The sequence below is a fragment of the Neovison vison genome, chromosome 7 (genome assembly GCF_020171115.1).
Source record: "Neovison vison isolate M4711 chromosome 7, ASM_NN_V1, whole genome shotgun sequence".
In the NCBI taxonomy this organism is placed as follows: Eukaryota; Metazoa; Chordata; class Mammalia; order Carnivora; family Mustelidae; genus Neogale; species Neogale vison.
In genome coordinates this window covers 14,613,992-14,630,516 of record NC_058097.1, presented here as the reverse complement: position 1 = coordinate 14,630,516, position 16,525 = coordinate 14,613,992, and the positions used below count along the sequence as shown (strand labels likewise).

Genomic DNA, 16,525 nt, shown 5'->3' with positions numbered 1-16,525 from the left:
TGTGGATACTAATCTCCTTGGAATTAATAGTTTTTCCCCCCTGGAAAATGTGAAATGGCAACATCTTAAAACGGCTGATATGTTTTAGGTAGCTGTTTCTAATTTTGCTTTAAAGAAATGTCTGTAGTGCCTAGCTCCTGTTATAGACTAATGATCTTCCAAACTTCGCTTTTAACAAGTTTAGACTTTAAGTTACAAGAGCACAAGCAGTTTAAGAGTCAAGTTGAAGGATGAGAAGTTTGCACCTGCTGCTCTGCTCTGCAGCCTTAATTACAGCAGGACACATGTGCTCACTCAGTCTCTGTACATTACTGCTGGGGGTGGACCAGCCAAGGCTGTGGCAAAACTTGTAAAGAAATTAATGCTCTCAAGGCCATTAAAGTAGAGGCAGCTTTCCATTACTTTTTACTTCACAGCAAAGGTGGGTATTTTCTTTCCTTCTTTCCTTTCTCCCTTCTTTCCTCCCTCCCTCTTTCTTTAATCCCTTTTTTAAATTAAAGGCACATATTTTTAAGATGTCTTAGCCGATTAGTTTAGGTTCCTCTCAGTCTATCTTCTTGAGCATTTAAATTATAGGTGCAAAACTAAATTTGTTCTTGATCCCTTATGACTGTTTCATTTCTTATCCTATATGGAACAAAAAGACTATGTAATCCAATTTATGAATCCTTTAACATGGGAATAAGAACTTTCAGATCAACAGTTTTACTCTTGGGCCAAATTCTTCAGGCTAAGAAATGAGTACAAAGCAGCAGCTGAGAGTAGCAACTGAAGAAGGCACCAGTGAATATTCTCTGCCTCTCTGTAATGCCAAATATTTCTTCTACTATTTTTCTCGTAACCTACAAAATAAACATCTGGAAGAGACATGGGAACAAGGGAAAAAAATTAGCACAGAGAAACGGTTTGAATAGAATGTTTTCAGCATATTAGAACGCATCTGCGATATAAGCTTTAGGTGGCTATAGTGTGAATTTTCCCCATTTTAAAAACAGTGATGGTACTGGAAATCAGAGTGCAGACACTGGTGTGAGAGGACTAGTAAAAGATACGGAGGATGACTAGTGGGTGATTTTTCCTTTTCTCTGAAGATAATAACCAATAAAAATGTAGTTTGAAATGTTGCCTATAGATAGGATTTCATCATGGGGTGTCCACATTCGGTTATATGGTTCTAAGTTTGACAGTGAATAATTTTCAAACTCTGATTTGTATTCAGCTGAATTGATTTGTTTTTTCAAAACTGTAAAGCTGTTGCTGCACTGATGCCTCATCTAAATTGTTTGCAACAAGAAATTTGCTGTCATCTTTATTTTTTAATTTTTTTCCCCTCTAGTTGCTTTTAAGATTCAGTCCTTTATCACTAGTTTTATCACATCATGTTTTGATTATAATGTATCTTGCAGTAGTTTTACTTCTGTTTCTTACGCTTGGGGTTTGCTGAGCCTCTTGGATCTCTGAGATATTAATTTTCATCAAAAATGGAAATTCTTCAGCCATTGTTTGTTCAAATATATTTTTCTCTCTCCCCTCCTTCCCGTCCCCCCGTTTGTAGGGATTCCCAATTATATATGTGGTAGGCCATTTGAGGTTAACCTATAGCTTGCTGATGCTCTGGTTTCATTGGAGGAGGGAGCTGGGGAGAGGACAGGGGGTTAATCCTTTCTCTGTGGGCTTCATTTTCCATAGTTTCCAATGCTGTGCCTTTAAGACCACTTATCTTTTCTTCTTATGTGCCGTGAATCTCATCCAGTGTATTTTTTCGTCTCATATAGTTTTCACCTCTAGAAGTTTGAGAGTTTTTTTATATCTTCCATGTCTCTATGTAACTTTTGAACATAAAAATAGTTACAATAATTGCCTACTGCCTCTTCTAATCCTAATATCTACATAAGTTTTGCAGTGGTTCAATTAAGTGATTTTTCTCTTTGTGAGTTGTGTTTTCGTGCCTCTTTGGATGTCTGGTGATCTTTGATTAAATCCTAGTAATTGTGAATTTGCTTTGTTGGATAGATAGTTTTGTATTCCTATAAATACCCCGTTTGTTATGTGATGAACTTAAGTGATCTGAAAACAGTTCGATCCCTGTGGGTCTTGTTTTTAAATTTTTTTGGGTAGGATGAAAACACTAATTAGTTAAGGGCTAATTATCCCCTACTATTGGAAAGGACCCTTCTGAGAACTCTACTCAAATGTCTCATGGGGAAAAAAAAAATGTCCCATGAACTTCACCAATCTGTGTGAAGATCAGGTGCTGCTCCCTCTTATCCTTTGGGCTAGTTCTTTCCCAGCCTCACATAGTTTCCTAACATGCAAGCATTGGTCAGCACTTTTATGACTACTTGTGGGGGGACTCTGTACAGATCTCCAGAGGTCTCTCTTTTCTGGTACTGTGTCCTACAAACTCCAGCTGCCTTGATTTCTCCAGATTCAGCTTTGTCTCCTTACATCACAGAGTCTGCTAGGTTCCTGTGGTCTGGAAACTCAACAAGTGAGATGGAATAATTGGAGGGCTTACCTTGTTTGTTTCTCACCTCTCAGCAATCACTGTCTTTCACTGTGTGATGTTCAGTGGCTGGAGAACCATTCTTTCATGTATTTTTCCTTGTTTTTTTAGTTGTTTTAGCTGGGAAGGTTAAGTCTGGTCTCTGTTACTCCACCTCAGCTGGAAGCAAAAGTCAAATTTAGTTTTTAGATATATGCAAGTAAAGTCTTATATACCTTTCTACAGTGCTACCTTCACTGAGGAAATTTCCCAGAAGGTCTGAATTAACAAAGAAGTCTTTTCTGAGCAGACTTCTCTGAACATGACATGGTACTGATTCACTCTTTGGATAAAGATTGTAACTAACTGATCCTTTTGCTTAGTCACAATAATCAGGTGGAAGAAGGGTAGGTAAATGCAAAATTCTTCTAGCCACTTTTTGCCATACCATAATGCCAGGTAGAATGCGAAAACCATTTCTTAGGTTTCAAAGTCAGACCATGGCATCAGAGGTATTTCTGATGGTAAAACACTGTATTAGGTCTTTCCCCTTAACTATACGGGCTATCACTATTCATAAAGGTGTTTAAGTCTTACAAAAACAAAACAAAACACTTCCATTTCACTGTCTTGCTTCACTCAGATCAGTTTTTAGGACTCCTACATGTGGCTTAAGGAGATCCATTAATTTGGAAGTGTGGTGCACACTCAGAGATGAACTCATTGCACTAATACAGAGGAATAATAAAAATCAGTTCCCAACACTGAACTAGTTATTCTGGCTAAACTCAAATCATGGGCTTTGGGTTTTTTTGTTTGTTTTTGTATGTTTATTATTTTGGCAAACATTTATTTCTAATTAAACTGGGCATATAATACATCCATAATGCATGACATTCTTAAGGTGTTAACTCATTACTTGCTTTCAAGACTCAAGATTTGTTCCAGGGTACCTTTCCCACTTTACTTAATATGCAAATTATCTATTCCACTAAAACTAGCCTACCTTCCAAACACACCCTGTACTTTACCCTCTATATTTAAAGGTTTAGAAATGTCATTTATTCTATGACCTCTCATCACATTTTCCCAGGCCCTTTTCTGACCCCTTACTGTAGTACACATAATGTCTTTTTGGCAGTAATACATGTATGTGTTTTATCCTTAGATCACCTGCTATCCTATATTTATATTTAATGTTTGAATGAGTAAATCAAGGAATAAATAAAGGAAAGGATAGTCACATTCATTTTTATGTTTTTTAATAGGAACAGAGGTCTTAAATGAGTGAGTATAGATCAAATTATATATAATTTGGCTAAAACACATTAAAAATGTTTCAGTCCCAAACCTCTAAGTAAGGGAAAATGCTTTTCAGCAGGTAGGAAAGGAAAATAGAAATCAATGAAAAAAATCAAATGGGACAGGATTAAAAACTGTAGAAGCCAAAAGTCTGCTTTTTAGCATAAAAAATAATTACAATAAAAAACAGTCTAGGAATTTAGAATTACCAGTTGAAACCCTTTGTAGCTTTCACCAAATTGAAGGATTTTATTAATAAGTTATTTGAAAAGAGCTACATGGATATGTTTTTCTAATTAAAATGGAAATGTCTATAGAACGTTTGAAAGCTAGGCCTCACACCAAACCTAGAATGAACATCAGAATATAACCCCTAAAGAGATAATTAAATAATTATTAAGTCTGAAATTTGCCTTCAGTTTTTACCAGTTGGTTTCTTTGGTTGGCTCATTAGAAAAAAATATATGTGGAATATTTTTATGATTTTCTGTCTGTAAAATCTCATACCAATGAAGATATTTCCATAGATTATCTAAAAATGCAATAAAATGAAGTACAGAAAAAAAGATGCAGACTTTCAGAGCTCAACTTAAATGGGTCAGACTTACAGGGCATACCCTATAACTTTAAAACATTTGTTGCTGTCAAAGAGCTATGTAAGTAATAGTCCCTTCTGTCCCCAAAAAAGCAGCATGCCCATAATATTTCATGAGTAACTTTCACCAAACCTTTCAAGGCCCAATGCTGAGGCAATTGCAAAGCCACTACTGAGGGATAGGTAAATATTGAGAGATATGAGGGGGAGAAAAAAAACTTTTACTTAAGTCCCCAAATAGAAATTCCAAATCACATGAAAAAATTTTACTGAGATAACCAAGAACTTAATAGTCAGTAGATGGATTTACTTAAAATCTAATGGCCTGTGATCCATTAACAACTACTAATTATGAAACAAAAGCAAACAGGTGTAACTAAAGAAAAGTACTATATAAGAAAATATAGAAACTGGGGCGCCTGGGTGGCTCAGTGGGTTAAGCCGCTGCCTTCGGCTCAGGTCATGATCTCAGGGTCCTGGGATCGAGTCCCGCATCGGGCTCTTTGCTCAGCGGGGAGCCTGCTTCCTCCTCTCTCTCTGCCTGCCTCTCTGCGTACTTGTGATCTGTCTCTGTCAAATAAATAAATAAAATCTTTAAAAAAAAAAAAGAAAAAAGAAAATATAGAAACTGAATAATAAGTGATAATCAGAAAAAAATGACATAGTCATTTTCCAGAATGGAAAAATACTTTTCAGATTTAAAGTACATATAATATTTGAGTATTGAGGATGAATTAAGTAATTCCACTCTGAGACATACTCCAGTAACATTATAGGAAATGGGTTAGCTATTTTTCTCCTTGGTGGCTTTAACAATTTTTACATTTAATATTTGGCAAAGATAAAGGAATTAGCCAGTGAGCAGATTTTTTTTTTTTTTTAACATCAGCAAGAACAGATGTGGGAGACTACAGACTAATAGCCATGAGGTGCAGAGAGAAAAGAAATAGCAGTGTAGATTTCTATATCCAGGTAAACTATCATTCAAGAGAGGTTAAGGACATTCTGGGGAAATTGTAATAGAAGTTAACATTTAATATCTTTCATAATTGTCCCCAGGAAAATAGAATGACTAGAGTAACAAAACCAAAATCCACAAACAAGATCAAAGAAAAAAAGTGGTGTTAAGATACCTTCACAAACCCCAAAATATGAATAGAAAGGAAAAAACCACCAAAGCTACCTGTGCTGCATGGCATTAACAAGTGTCTGAGAAATGTCAGATGAGCTTGAGTAAAGAGAAGCCCTAAAATAGCCAATAGGTACTCATGAGAATAGCTGAAACTTGGAGAGGTTCTGCATGCTGTGATTATGGGGAGCAAGGCAAGGTAAGATCTGAAACAATTAGAATTTCAGTTCTCTTTTAGACAAAATACCCCAATGATGATGAACTGCCATCAAGATAATTCAAATTTAGCAAGGCAGGGATAATAGGAAGGAGGAAAGGATGGGGAGGGGAAGAAGGAGAAAGAAAGGACATGTGAGAGAGCTAGTATGCAAGCAAGCAGGAGCACAAGATAAAATTGAGGAGGGAGAAGATGCCAAGAATTCTCCTAGTATGAGACCATATTTTTGAACACTTCACGAAAATAATGTAATGGGATTGCTAGATCCAGGAAACTAAAAATGTCATCCCAATTCATCTATTCCTACAAGTTCAGAAAAACTAATTTCACATAAAAATTATTAACAGGATAGGATGGTGGTTGAATCCCATAAAAAGTAATTAAAAAAAAAAAACAAACAGAAAGAAAGGACACACCCATTGATAGATGAACATTATGTAGCTTAATGTTTCAAAATGAGCCAAAAGGGAACTTTTGAAAAGATATTAGATATAAAATAACATTAGAATTAGAATAATCAGGGCGCCTGGGTGGCTCAGTGGGTTAAGCCTCTGCCTTCAGCTCAGGTCATGATCTCGGGGTTCTGGGATCAAATCCTGCATCGGGCTCTCTGCTCAGCAGGAAAACTGCTTCCCCCTCTCTGTCAAATAAATAAAATCTTTTTTAAAAAAAGTTTATAATTAGAATAATCAGAATTCAGATAACTTGGGATAAGATTAGAAATAAAATTCTTAAAAATGGATGAGTAAACAAAAATCCTTCAAGAAAAGTAGAAATTGAAAAAATTTTAATATTTAAAAAGATATAAAGAGGGCTTTTTCCTCTGCTTCTCACTAAAATGTAGAAAGCTGCAGATTCCCACTCCCACTTAATATATATATATATATATATATATATATAAAAAATTATTTTTCTTGAATACACTAGAGAGCTGAGGTCAGATAATAATGAAGTAATGGGTTCCGAAGACAGCATTCACTTGCAACTCTTAACACAGGGCTCTACCAGGTGATCTGAAGAAACTAGTACAGGCCTGTGGGAGGTAATCAGGGGCTGCTGGGAAATAAGCACTAAGCATTGCCTGCTTCCTCCAACCCTACTCTTCTCCAAAGTAAAAGCATCAAAGAGGATTTCTGCCCCAAGTCACTGGTAAAAGACACTTGGTGGCTGGAGAAGGAGGTAAAAGAAAAAAACCCTACATCCCTGGGGTGAGGGCAGGAAAATATCTTGGGCCTAGAATCCTACGTTAAGAAGATATGTGCTATCACTGAGGAGGGAGCAGAAAATCACCCAGAGCCAAATATATAAGATAAGAGTTTGTCTGCCAAAAGGAAAAGAAGAAAGAGTAAAATTGCTCAAAAAACCCCTTCCAAGATACGCAAGGACTCTCTAAAACTGAGGCTGAACATAGACAACAGAAAATCCCTCACAGCTCCCACCATGAACCTATCATCAAGTGATGATCAACATTTGGAGTCTTTCTTTAGAAAGACTCTCTTTATGGTGCAGACATACAGGAGCAGCTAAAAGTCTAAGGGAAGAGATAAAACACTGGTAAAAACTCTCTGAAACCCACAGCACTGACCTAAACACAGGGCAATAGCAGCATACAATTAAAGGAATTTGAAGTTCAGGGTGTACCGGTCAACTCTTCTTTTGACCCAATCCCCAAGAGAGAAAAGGCATGCCCATTTCTCGATATAAATACAATTTACCTTACTCCCTACTATTCTATACCACCAAGAAAAGAAACAAACATTATGTGAGGACTTATGGAAGAATATAACATCATTCATGAAGTTACTTTGATTAAGAAATGAAAAGAAATGATCAAGTCTCTAGATAGATGCAACCAATTCTCCCAGTGTTAATTCTTACTCATGTGCCCCTACAATTCTTATATTGAAGTCCTAACCTCCAGCACCTCAGAATGTGACTGTATTTGGAGATGAAGTCCAAACTGAAGATAAACGAGGTCATAGGGGTGGGCCGTATTCCAATATGACTGGTGTCCTTAAAAGAATAGGAGATTAGGACACACAAACATACATAGGGAACACCAGGTAAAGACAATGGACAATGAGGGCCATCTACATGTCAGGAAGAGAGACCCTAGAAGAAACCAATCCTGCCAGTATCTTCATCTTGGACTTCTAGCCTCCATAACTGTGAAGAAACAAATTTGTTGTTTAAGTCCCTCAGTCTGTGGTGTTTGCACAAACTAATGCACAAGGTATACGGAGAAGAGAGGTACACACTAAACTATAGCACAGAGATACAATAAACAAAAAGTAGACTATGGGAATCTCTCTAGATCAAACAGTTCCTTATTAAATAAACTGCACGGAGAGTGAAGGAGTTGGAAACAAAAGTATCTATACATTTAAAGATACCTAAAACTACATTAAAAACAAAGTGGCAACATGGATTTATGTGGACCTTCGTTCATATTATTTTTAAAATTATGATATTTGAGAGAATTAGAAATTTGTTCATGACTACAAATTTCATAATATTAAGAAACCATCATTAACGGAAAAGTTGTATAGAAATTAAAGATCAGGACTTCCCAAAAGAAGATTCTAATGGGAGACACTGTTTATAATAAACTAAGACCACAAGAGACCACAGCCTTAGGGTTTGGGTAATCCAGAGGTGGAACACACCTCTCACAGACTTACAGTCTAGGTTCAAATTCCCTAAGAAGCCCATGAAAACTTTAAACTTGGTTTTCTGGATTGGTAAGAGCCACAATTACCCCACACACCCAAAGAAGAAATCAAAATATACTTAGAGACACATGAAAATGGAAGGGCAATATATAAAAAATTATGAAACTTATGCAGCAAAAGTGGTTCTAAGAGAGAAGTTGTCAGCAATATATGCCTACTTGAAGAAACAAGAAAAATCTCAAACAATCTAGGGCGCCTGTGTGGCTAAGTCAGTTGAGTGTCCTGCTCTTGATTTTGGCTCAAGTCATGATCTCAGGGTCCTGGGATCATGCCCTGCATCAGGCTCCCCACTCAGCAGGTAGTCTGTTTGTCTCCCTCTCCTTCTGCCTCTCTCCATCCTTGCACACACACACTTTCTCTCAAATTAATAAATCTTAAAAAACGTTTTTAAAAAATCTCAGACAGGCACCTGGGTGGCTCCGTGGGTTAAGCCTCTGCCTTTGGCTCAGGTCCTGGTCTCAGGGTCCTGGGATTGAGCCCCACATTGGGCTCTCTGCTCATCAGGGAGCCTGCTTCTCCCTCTCTCTCTGCTTGCCTCTCTGCCTACTTGTGATCGCTCTGTCAAATAAATAAAAAATCTTTAAAAAAAAATCTCAAACAACCTAACTTTATGCCTCAATGAATTAGAAAAAGAACAAATGACACCTAAACTTAGTAGAAGAAAGATTCTAACAAAGATCAGAATGTAAATATATAGTGACTAAAAAGGTAACAGAAAAGATATATGAAACTAAGGTATGTTTTTCTTAAAAAGACAAACCTTTAGCTGGACTCACCAAGAAAAGAGAAGACTAAAATAAATAAAATGAGAAATGAAGAGGAGATATTACTGATACCACAAAATATAAAAATCATGAGACTACTACAAACAATTTTACACCAAAAGTTGGACAACCTAAAAAAAATGGATAAATTCTTAAAAATATACAACCTACTAAGACTGAATCATGAAAATATAAAATATGAACAGATACACTACTATAAGAGATTGAAGCAGTAACCAAAACTTCTCAACAAACAAAAGTCCAAGACCAGATGGCTTCACTGGTGAATTCTACCAAACATTCAAAGAAGAAATAATACCAAGCCTTCTCAAATTCTGCCCAAAAAACAGTGGAGGAAGGAACACTTCCAAACTCATTTTACAAGGCCAGCATTGTCTGTCTTAGACAAAGACACCACAAGAAAAGAAAATTATAGGCCAATATTGCTGATGAACACAGATGCAAAATGCTCAACAAAATATTAGCAAACTAAACTCAACAATACATTAAAAGGATCATATACCATGAGAAATGAAATGTATTCAGGGATGCAAGGATGGTTCAACATCAAATCAATCAATATGATATTCCTTATTAACAAAATAAAGGGAAAAAAATCACATGATCAGATCAGTAGATAGAGAAAAAGCATTTAACAGAAGTCAACATCCATTCACAATAAAAATTCTCAACAAAGTCAGTAGAGAGGGAATGCACCTCAACATAATAAGGGTCATATATGATAAGTCCACAGCTATTACACTGAATGGTGAAAAACAAAGCTTTTCCTCTAATATTAGAAACAAAACAAGGATTCCCACTCACTTTTATTCAACAATAAAAGAAGAAGAAGAAGAAGAGGAGGAGGAGGAGGAGGAGGAGGAAGAAATAAAAGGCAAATTGGAAAGACATAAAACTAACTATTGCAGATGGTATCATGTTATACATGGAATACCCTTAAGACTCCACCTAAAAACTGTTAGAATAAATCAATTCAGTGAAGTTGCAGGACACAAAGTCAATACACAAAACTCTTCTGCATTTCTATATGCTAATAATGAGCTATCAGAGAAAATTTTTTTTTAAGATTTTATTTATTTATTTGAGAGAGAGAGACAGTGAGAGAGAGCATGAGCAAGGAGAAGGTCAGAGAGAGAAGCAGACTCCCCATGGAGCTGGGAGCCTGATGTGGGACTCGATCCTGGGACTCCAGGATCACGCCCTGAGCCGAAGGCAGTCGTCCAACCAACTGAGCCACCCAGGCGTCCCCAGAGAAAATTTTTAAATTCCATTTTTTAACTTACCAAAAAGAATAAAATACCTAGGAACAAATTGAACCAAGAAGGTGAAATACATGTTCACTGGTAACTATAAGATACTGATTGAAAGACTCAAAGAAGGCTCAAATAAAAGGAAACTATGCCTTCGTGGGATCTAAGCTGTTTGTTCCAGGCTTCCTCCTGATCCTTTCTCTCTATCTGTTTGTCTTCCAGATCACTAATTCTATCTTCTGTCTCAGTTACCCTAGCTTTGAGAGAGTTTAGATTGGATTGGAACTCATTGAGAGCATTGTGGACCTCCTCCCTGGTAGCTTTAAGCTCCGCCCTAACATTGTGAACATCCTGTCTGGTCGCATTCAGTTCGGCTCTAATCAATTCTGTTTGGTCATCCATGGCTTTCTCCAACCTAGCTATTGCCTGGATAATTGTTAGCCTGAATTCTCTTTCCGACATATTGTCTATGTTGATAGCCGTTAGCTCTGTTGCGGAAGGTCCATCCTCTGTATTTTTCTTCTGTTGGGCATTCCTCCTCCTAGTCATTTTGGTGGGAGAAGCCTGAACAGATGTAGCTGGATGTATCAACTCTGGTGCAGTCAAGGTGCACCCTGGAACACTTCCTGATCTCCGTCTCAGAAGCCTCAGTCTGGGTGCAGAAGCTGAATAAATTCCCCCTTGGATGCTGGCAGTGCAGGTTCCAAGTTAAAGACCCTGGGGGCGCAGGATCTTTTGCTTGTCCCCAAAGCCAAGGCAGTGGCGGCTGTCTGGGAGCTCCTGACCGCCAGAGAGGTTCCAAGCAGCGATCGCACACTGAGATTTTGCCGCTGGCTGGGGCTGGGAGTGCCCGGCTTGCGCGCACCTCTTTTCAGAGGCGGCTGTGGGTCGGGCGCGCGTCTGGGGCACTGAGAACGGGGCGCTGGTCCGTAAGCCGCAGGCTGGGCTTTTGCGTGCCTCTGTCCGGGGAAGAGTTTCGCGGGCGCGAGGCTTAGACTATAGAACACTCATGAAAGAAATTGAAGAAGACACAAAAAGATGGAAGACCATTACATGCTCTTGGATCGGAAGAATAAACATCGTTAAAATGTCTATACTGCCTAGAGCAATCTATACTTTTAATGCCATTCCGATCAAAATTCCACCGGCATTCTTCAAAGAGCTGGAGCAAATAATCCAAAAATTTGTATGGAATCAGAAGAGACCCCGAATCGCTAAGGAAACGTTGAAAAACAAAAATAAAGCTGGCGGCATCACCTTACCTGATTTCAAGCTTTATTACAAAGCTGTGATCACCAAGACAGCATGGTACTGGCATAAAAACAGACACATAGACCAGTGGAACAGAGTAGAGAGCCCTGATATGGACCCTCAACTCTATGGTCAATTAATCTTCGACAAAACAGGAAAAAATATACAGTGGAAAAAAGACAGTCTCTTCAATAAATGGTGCTGGGAAAACTGGACAGCTATATGTAAAAGAATGAAACTCGACCATTCTCTTACACCGTACACAAAGATCAACTCAAAATGGATAAAAGACCTCAACGTGAGACAGGAATCTATCAGAATCTTAGAGGAGAACATAGGCAGTAATCTCTTCGATATCAGCCACAGCAACTTCTTTCAAGATACGTCTCCAAAGGCAAAGGAAACAAAAGCGAAAATAGACTTCTGGGACTTCATCAAAATCAAAAGCTTCTGCACAGCAAAGGAAACAGTCAAAAAAACAAAGAGGCAACCCACGGAATGGGAGAAGATATTTGCAAATGACAGTACAGACAAAAGGTTGATATCCAGGATCTATAATGAACTCCTCAAACTCAACCCACACGAAACAGACAAACACATCAAAAAATGGGCAGAAGATATGAACAGACACTTCTCCAATCAAGAAATACAAATGGCTATCAGACACATGAAAAAATGCTCATCATCATTAGCCCTCAGGGAGATTCAAATTAAAACCACATTGAGATATCACCTTACACCAGTTAGAATGGCCAAAATTAACAAAACAGGAAACAACATGTGTTGGAGAGGATGTGGAGAAAGGGGAACCCTCTCACACTGTTGGTGGGAATGCAAGTTGGTGCAGCCTCTTTGGAGAACAGTGTGGAGATTCCTCAAGAAATTAAAAATAGAGCTTCCCTACGACCCTGCAATTGCACTCCTGGGTATTTACCCCAAAGATACAGATGTCGTGAAAAGAAGGGCCATCTGTACCCCAATGTTTATAGCAGCAATGGCCACAGTCGCCAAACTATGGAAAGAACCAAGATGCCCTTCAACGGATGAATGGATAAGGAAGATGTGGTCCATATACACTATGGAGTATTATGCCTCCATCAGAAAGGACGAATATCCAACTTTTGTAGCAACATGGACGGGACTGGAAGAGATTATGCTGAGTGAAATCAGTCAAGCAGAGAGAGTCAATTATCATATGGTTTCACTCATTTGTGGAGCATAACCAATAGCATGGAGGACAAGGGGCGTTAGAGAGTAGTAGGGAATTTGGGTAAATTGGAAGGGGAGGTGAACCATGAGAGACTATGGACTCTGAAAAACAGTCTGAGGGGTTTGAAGTGGCGGGGGGGTGGGAGGTTGGGGTGCCAGGTGGTGGGTATTATAGAGGGCACAGCTTGCATGGAGCACTGGGTGTGGTGAAAAAATAATGAATACTGTTTTTCTGAAAATAAATAAATTGGGGAAAAAAATAAAATAAAATCTTTAAACCAAAAATAAATAAATAAATAAATAAGTGAAAAAAAAAAAAGAAGGAAACTATGCCATACCCATGGATTAGAAGAATTAATATGGTTAAAATTTCAATTGCATTTTCACAGACAATCCTAAACTTTGTATAGAATCACCAAAAAACCCCCAAAGAGTCAAAATAATCCTGAGAAAGAAGAAAGCTAGAGGCACTATGCTCTCTAATTTCAAACTATATTACAAATATATAGTAATTAAAACTATATGGTATTGGCAGAAAAAGAGACACACAGATAAACAGAATAGAGAGCCCAGAAATAAACCCATGCTTATAATCATCAACTAATTTACAATAAAGGAGGCAAGAATATAGAATGGAGAAAGAATAGTATTTTTTAAAATGGTGCTGGGAAAACTAGACAGTTACATGTAAAGGAATGAAACTAGACCACTATTTCACATCATTTACAAAAATGAACTCAAAATCGATTAAAGAGTTGTGTGTAAGGCCTTAAACCATAAAACTCCTAGAAGAAAATATAGGGTGTAAGCATCCTCTCCTTGACATCAGCCTTAGCAATGATCTTTTTAAAATCCCATTTGATTTAATGGGACACCAAATCCCATTTGATTTACCAAAAAAACCAAAGGCAAAAAAGCAAAAATAAACAGGTGGGATTACATGAAACTAAAAAGGTTCAGAACAGCAAAGGAAACCAACAAAATAAAAAGACAACCCACTAAATGGGACAAAATATTTACAAACTGCATGTCTGATAAGGGGTTAACATCTAAAATATATAAAGAATACATAAAACTCAAGAAAAAAAATAAACCAGATTTAAGTGGACAGAGAAACTGAACATTTTTCCAAAGACAAAGATGGCAAACAGGTACAAGAAAACATGCTCAACATCAGTGATCATCAAAGAAATGCAAACTGAAATCACAATGAGATGTCAACTCTTTATCTGTTAGAATGGCTAATATCAAAAAGACAACAAATAAGATGTGGAGAAAAGGGAAACCTTGTGTACTGTCGGTAGGAGTGTAAACTGATGCAGCCACTATGAAAAAGAGTATCAAGTTTTCTCAAAAAATTAAGAACAGAACAACCATTTAGTCCAGCAATTTCATTTTGGAGTATTTATCTGAATGAAATAAAACCACTATCTTGAAGAGATACATGCATCCCCATATTCACGGCAGCCATCCTCATGGATTGTAAGAATTATTTTTTAAAATGTCCATACTACCCAAAGCATTCTATATTTACAAGAGCCAAGACATGGAAACAACCTAAATGTTCATCACTTAGTATTTATTTTGGTGTAAGTACACACACACACACACACACACACAAAAGGTATTCATTCCTAAAATGAAGGAAAACTGGCCATTTGTGACAACATGAATGAAACTTGAAGGCATTATAGCTAAATGAAATAAGACAGAGAAAGACAAATACTACATGATCTCACTTATATGTGGACTTCAAAACAAAACAAACAAAAAGCTTAAAAAGAACAGACTTGTGACTGCCAGAGGCTGGGATATGGGTGAAATGGGTGAAAGTGATCAAAAGATACAAACTTCCAGTTATAGTTAACAAAGTATTTTTGAAAGTTGCCAAGACAGTAAATACTAAAAGGTCTCCCCACAAGAAAAAAATTATAACCTTGTGTGGTGATTAATGTTTTTTTCCCCCAATTTATTTATTTTCAAAAAAACAGTATTCATTATTTTTTCACCACACCCAGAGCTCCATGCAAGCCGTGCCCTCTATGATACCCACCACCTGGTACCCCAACCTCCCAACCCCCGCCACTTCAAACCCCTCAGATTGTTTTTCAGAGTCCATAGTCTCTCATGGTTCACCTCCCCTTCCAATTTACCCAAAAGCACATACCCTCCCCAATGTCCATAACCCTACCCCCCTTCTCCCAACCCCCCTCCCCCCAGCAACCCACAGTTTGTTTCGTGAGATTAAGAGTCACTTATGGTTTGTCTCCCTCCCTATCCCATCTTGTTTCATGGATGATTAATGTTTTAACTAAATTTATTGTGGTAAACATTTGCAATAGATCACATGCCCAATCACTAAGTTGTACACCTAAAACTAATACTGTGTTACATGCCAAATACATTTCAATAATAAAAATATATAAAATAGAAATAACAAAGAAATACATAAATATATAAAATAATAATTGTGAAATTTAAAAAAATATATGGAATTAAAATATTCAACATTAGCATTCAGGTTAGAAGAGAGTAAACAGAGTTAAAAGCTTTTAAAGATTCTGTATTATCCAGGAAGGAAACAGAAGTACTGATTACCATTTAGGATTTATATGTTAAGAATGATGGTTTTAATGTCTTTTTTAAAGTTTTATGCATTTATACATTTGTATTCAATACTCAAAATTAGAAGGCAAATGTGGAGTTCAATGTTCTCTCAGTTCAGTAAGTGGTCTATTAATTGAGGAGACATTCCTGCCATAAAGAAGAAATCAGCATTCCATAAAAAAGACAAACATTTAAATTTTTAACTTTCAAGATTAGCACAACAGAATTTATTTACTTTCTAAACCGCAAACTCTACTACCTTTAAAAAAATTCTTGAGTACTAAAGACTTATCTTTAAGTCATACCTACTGAGGTATAATCATATACCCAGAAAAAAATCATCCTTTTAGGTGTATAGTCTTAGAGTTTTGAGAAATGTATATTTTGTATAAACAACACAAAATCAATATACAGAATTATGTATTATTACCTTCTAAAATCTCCCCTTCCTTTGTTGTCAGTCCTCTCCCAATCTCCAGCCAAGGCACCACTTTTTTTGTTTTCTTTCCCTTATAGCTATGCCTTTTATAGAATATAATATAAATAGAATTATACAGTATGTAACTTTCCTTTAGTGCCAGTCCTTTATGTCTGGCTTCTTCCACTAAGCTTAAGGCTTTGGAGATTCATCCATGTTATTAGATTTTATCAGTAGTTCCTTTTTATTTTGGAATACTGTTCCATTGCCTGGATATACCATAATTTAGTTATCCATTCACCAGTTGATACATATTTAGGTTGTTTCCAGTTTGGGACAATTTTTTATAAAGCTGCTATAAATTTTTGTGTACAGATCTTAGTGTGGACACATATTTTTTCTCTTGAGCAAATATCTAGGCATGGAATTTCTGGATCATATGGTAAATTTAACATATAACTTTGTTAAAAAGATGACTGTGGTGGAGAGTCTCTAAGGTGGCCCTCAATTATCCCAGCCTCCTGGTATCTATGCCATCTTATAAT

The 16,525-nt window shown here is 37.0% G+C and overlaps 1 long non-coding RNA gene across 1 annotated transcript in view; it reads right to left on the bottom strand.

The window, feature by feature from the left end:
• The window catches only part of LOC122911285, a 136,715-nt gene that overhangs the window by 5,928 nt on the left and 114,262 nt on the right, over window positions 1-16,525 (bottom strand). Inside the window, exon 3 of the long non-coding RNA XR_006385449.1 lies at window positions 2,519-2,665. This is a non-coding gene — a long non-coding RNA (uncharacterized LOC122911285). The remainder of the gene's footprint in view (window positions 1-2,518; window positions 2,666-16,525) is intronic.